General features: G+C 40.2%; 1 long non-coding RNA gene across 1 annotated transcript; it reads left to right on the top strand.

Annotated features, from left to right (window-relative positions):
- The first annotated feature begins 771 nt into the window (after positions 1–771).
- Positions 772–2,638, top strand: LOC134295568 (uncharacterized). Its single transcript, XR_010002198.1, has 2 exons — positions 772–1,696; positions 2,423–2,638. It is a non-coding gene; the product is annotated as an uncharacterized LOC134295568 (long non-coding RNA).
- Positions 2,639–5,659: the final 3,021 nt, after the last annotated feature.

Below are 5,659 nucleotides of genomic sequence, written 5' to 3'. Positions count from 1 at the left end.
CTATATACGTGTTTAACCGCAAGGGGATCCTTGCGGAGTCAATTCGTCAGCTTCGGGAGCGAGATCGTGTGTGGACTCGCTATTCCAGTTCCTTGTTTCCAGGACCTTGTCCTTGTTCCAGCCCTGCCTTGTTTCCCCGGACCTTGCCACGGACCTCGCCACGGACCCTGTTCTCGTCTCTTGCTTCTTGTTGCCTTGAATCAAGCCTTGTTTGCCAAGAATCTATTTTGCTCTCCAGCCTTGTTGTCAAGCTCCATTGGACTAAAGGACCTTGTCATTTCCCCACACTTTGCTTGGCAAAGTGTGTGTTTCGGTTATTGGATTATAACTTTGGACTCTAATATCACATATTGGACATTGTTTTCTTGGACTATATTTGACCTTTCCTGAAAGGTCTACTTCTTCACTTGTTTTTATTGACTTTATATAATCCTTTAATAAAGATATTAGATAGATGCTGGTCTCTGTGCATGGTTATTGGTGCTCTGCAGCCTGGGTCCTGACATTCGCCCTCGCCCGTTTGGGCTTTTCTAGCTGGCCAGACTGCAGCGGAGGTCCCTCCAGGCCGCAATCGTGGCCTGGAGGGACCTCCGCTGCAGTCTGGCCAGCTAGAAAAGGCCAGACGAGCAAGCGGGAGTAGCGTGGGAGGCGGGGCCAGGGCACGCTGGGCGGGAGGCGGGGTCAGGGCGCGGGAGGCGGGGCCGGTGGCGGGGGCGCTTTTCAGCACCCCTGCTTAACATTGAAAATTATCTCCGGCCGGCCCTGCTGCGAACACAGTCTTTCAGGGGGAGTGCAACCCCATCTAGAATGGGTTGACACACCTCTACCCCTAGATTAGGACCCTTGATGGCAAGCCCCTCTGATTTGTCTGGATTCAGTTTCAATTTGTTTTTCCTCATCCAGCCCATTACCTTCTCCAGGCATTCATTCAGAGGAGACATGATATCCTTAGCTGAGGCTGTTTTTGAAGGCATAGAGAAATATATTTGGGTGGCATCAGCATACTGATAACACCCCACCCATTTTTTTCGTGTCAGGAGCAACTGGTTGCTTCTGGTGTGAGAGAATTGGCCGTCTGCAAGGACGTTGCCCAGGGGACGCCCGGATGTTTTGATGTTTTTTACCATCCTTGTGAGAGGCTTCTCTCATGTCCCCGCATGGAGCTGGAGCTGATAGAGGGAGCTCATCCGCGCTCTCCCCAGGTGGGATTCGAACCTGGCAGCCTTCAGGTCAGCAACCCAACCTTCAAGTCACGAGGCTTTTATCTCCTAACCCTAACCCTAACCCAAAGAGCTTGTGAAACTACAAACCTCAAGATTCCATATATGGCAGTTAAAGTGGGGTCAAACTGCATTCCTTCTACAGTGTAGATGTATCCTACAAAAAGGAAACATACTTCTTCTTCTTCATTGCAAATTACCCTCTCTCCTCACTATTCTGGCAACTGCAATTCCCAGGCCTTGTCTATCTAGTTTGCATTTATGGGAGCTCAGTCTGGATTTAATAATTTTTCAGTGACACAGCAGTCTGAAGGATTAGATTCCACATTTTAATGTCTAAATAATCCCCTTTCCCCTGATAATTTAACCTGACATATTCTATTTCAGTTTAAATTCAGGACTAATTATACGCTTCAAGTCTGATTAAAACCACAACTCATGATTCCAAGGGAACAGAGGGACAGAAGACCATGGGGGTAAGGAATTTAAGAGGACTGGTAGTCATTGAGTATAATCAATAAATGTATGTCTAAGCATTAGTATCTTCAGCTTAAATGGTTTAGTGAAAATAGCTAGTCATAAAATGGACAAAAGTTTGAAGCCACAGAAAGTAGAGTTATCAAAGGAACACAAAAAATATTGCTAAGGCATGCATAAGTTAAAACCGGCTTGGTCAAAATCTGCTTATGATGATGTTGTTTCTAGCTGCCTGGGGTTATCAAGTCTGTTCCAAGAAACGTAGATCATGTTGTTATCTTAGTCCCCACACTCCCCCAATCATAGATAAGAAGGGAGCAGTCACATAGATTAACTGCTCTGCCATTTCTTCATCTATTTTTTTTATTTCTTTGGGGATGATAACCTGCAATAGTCTTCCTAATCAACACTTCAAATGTAATGGATCATGTGAACTTATTGTAACTATTTTAGAAAAGGGATGGGTTAATCTCAGTATTTTATGATCATTGATGCAATGCCTATTTTACTTTAATAGAATTGTCTGGCCAACAGATTTTAAATTTACAAGCCAAAAGAATGTACTCAGAATACCTAAACAATTCTACTACAATTAATATTGAGTTTGCACCATTGTTCAAGGACGTAATAAATGGATTAAATTGTCAAACATGCACCCTCCCCGGAGATTTATAATGCTCCAAGGGCAACAAACTAAAATGGGATTTTTTCCCTCTTTTCCACAGAACTCCTGTAACCCAACCTCGGATCCTGACCGGTAGACGGACCAGCAGCCATAACCCTCTCACAAAAGCCAGTTTTTGATTTTATATCTTTCTATCAAAGGTCTGCAGACATGCTCTGATACATGTCAGTGCACGTGCGGACCAGATCTGCAACAGCAAATCTCTCACAGAGAGACTGTCCTTTGTCAACCCTTTAATAAAAATGCATATTTCCTAGCAACGTTTGCCTAACCTATTTCCTCCTGGACTCCAACATCTTTCCATTTCATCCTATTCCTTTGTAGTTGGAGCATAAACTTGGATTATGGTTACACTGATGGGTTTTCTCTGAAGCCTAATTGATATTGTTAGGTCAAACCTTCCATTCATTTCTTTGACTACTTTTGCCACATATCTCCTCATTATTGTCTCTCTGTATCTTTTTATATTTCCTTTCCTGTGTAAAACACTGTTATCTGTCTCAAAATATCCCTTTAGCTTGCTCACCTAAAGTATTGCAATATTTATACATCCCATTTCTTGTTTTACTATGTCTAATGTCCCTTGTTTCATGCCTCTCACAGTCCATGTTCCTATAATATGTGTTGTGCAGCTTTGGACTTCTTTTCACCTATGAGCAAGTCAATAGCTGAACATCCTTTCACCTTGAGTCTAGTGGCCTCACTAGCCACAGTGCTACTCATAGTTGCCCCATGCTTTGCTCCCGTAGTGCATTGAGTGCTTTCTAACATGGGAATCTCATCTGCTGACACTATCTCTAGTTCCTCTTTGAATTGTCTCACCATAGGGTTTCAATGGAAAAAGACATTCAAAAGCAGTTTATGGAGCCTTGTTCTGCAGAGTACTAACAAGTGTTAACTATGATGCCACTGCAATGTTTTCACCAGTGCCACCCTCCACTGCTGTTGCCCAGTAGCTTCCACGGCAAGGTAGTGCCATGGTGAGATAGATGCTGTTACCTCAAGAAAAAAATGTGTGACATATTGAATTCAGATCACCCAAAGCCACATCTAGTAGTCTGGGTAGTTTTCTTTACCTGCAGACATTACCTGAGCTTTTTGTAGGTCTGATTCTTCCCAGTAGAGGGCTGTAGTACCTCAGAAGAAAAACAAAAGATCTGAGAACAATGCTTCCAGGAAAGAAAATTAATGTATAACCTCCCTATTTAAAAATAGAATTTTACCAGGATTTGGTATGACTTCATGTTCAATTCATAAACCTCCTGTGTATCACCATTCCTTCTCCCCTCTTCTTGTTTACCATAAACCATCCATTAAGAAGAAAGAGATGGAACAGATACACAACTTCTTTGATGGGTAGTGTCAGAGGCCTTTCATCCAGAAGTACTTCAACTGATGTGTGATGTTTATACAGATTTTTTTTAATGATTATGGACATCTACCTGGGAATTAGGCCATTTTAGCATCTAAATAGGCATGCCTATGATCACACTGTTAGCCTTCTCTCACAAAGGCAAAAGGACAGCATTTTCTTTTGGAAAAGAGAAATTGTTGCTTAATTTTTGAATAAGTGTGTGAAAATTAACAAGAGTTGATTTCTGTTGATATAACCACCCCAATTTGGGAGAAAGGTGGGATATAATTAGTAAAGTTAATAATAAATCCTTCTAAATATTAAAATCTCAGGGAAAATAGAAGAGACATAATAGCCATGTTTTACATAATATGTTTCTAATTTGATTTTGCAACTAAATTGGGTAGGATTACAATTCAAAATGATATTGACAGATTGGAAAGAGGGGCCCAAACCAACAAAATAAATTTTAACAATGTAAGATACTATATCTAGGCCAGAAAAATAAACTGTAGAATGATAGGATGGGTGACACCTGGCTTGAAAACAGTGCATGTGAAAAAAGATTTAGAGGACTTAATAGACTAACAGATGAACACAATTGAACAATGCAATGCAACAGAAAGAAAGTCAATTCAAAGCTGGTATAGGGTGCATCAACAGGAGAATAGTGTCTAGATAGTGCCACTTCATTCTGCTTTGGTCAGATCTCTCCTAAAATAGGAAACACACATTTGCAGGTGTCTAACTTTGCACATGGGGAGGAGCTTTCTTGTCTGCTCTCTCACCTAAGTGTGAAAGATATACATGCATTTTCAAAGTGCATTTATCACACAGGTACAGTTGTCCAGAGCTCTGTTTTTATGGATCACAATGGGAAGGGGAATGATTCCTGCTGCCAAATTGCACCAATCCTGTGTTTATATAGCAGAAACTGGGAGCACGTCATGCACATGTGCACAGTAGGGGTTGCTTTCATAGAGTTCCGATCATGCCAGAGTTTCTAACAGAATGCAAGGGCCGAAACGTGTACACTTGTTCACAAGAAGAGTTTATAACATGTTAGGATTTGGTTGGTAAATGAGTTCTGCTTGGCTGAGTATCCAGACATTGTCAACTTAGACCAGGGGTCCCCAAACTAAGGCCCGGGGGCCGGACGCGGCCCTCCGAGGTCATTTACCTGGCCCCCGCCCTCAGTTTGATAATATAATATATTGTATATACATATAATATTGATAATAATATTATAATGTAATACAATATAACACTACTAATAATAATACCATATCTTAATAATATTAATTATATATTCTATATTACATATAATATTACTACTAATATTACAGTATAGTGGTATAGTTCAATATAGTAATATATAATGGTAATATTGTGCGATGCTAATAATATAATATATTGTATGTACAGTAGAGTCTCACTTATCCAACATAAACGGGCCGGCAGAATGTTGGATAAGCGAATATGTTGGATAATAAGGAGGCATTAAGGAAAAGCCTATTAAACATCAAATTAGGTTATGATTTTACAAGTTAAGCACCAAAACATCATGTTAGACAACAAATTTGACAGAAAAAGTAGTTCAATAAGCAGTAATGCTATGTAGTAATTACTGTATTTATGAATTTAGCACCAAAATATCACAATATATTGAAAACATTGACTACAAAAATGTGTTGGATAATCCAGAACGTTGGATAAGCGAGTGTTGGATAAGTGAGACTCTACTGTACATATAATTTGTAAGCCACTGAGTCCCCTTTGGGGTGAGAAGGGTGTGATACAAATGTAGTAAATAAATGCAGTAAATAATAAATAAATAAATAAATAAATAAATACATTTTAGACTTGGGCTCAGCCAAAGTCTGAAATGACTTGAAGGCACACAACAACAACAACCCTAATTAA

The sequence above is a fragment of the Anolis carolinensis genome, chromosome 1, assembly GCF_035594765.1.
Source record: "Anolis carolinensis isolate JA03-04 chromosome 1, rAnoCar3.1.pri, whole genome shotgun sequence".
Taxonomy (NCBI): Eukaryota; Metazoa; Chordata; class Lepidosauria; order Squamata; family Dactyloidae; genus Anolis; species Anolis carolinensis.
The sequence above is the reverse complement of the archived record's forward strand: the minus strand, read 5'-3'. Positions and strand labels throughout refer to the sequence as shown.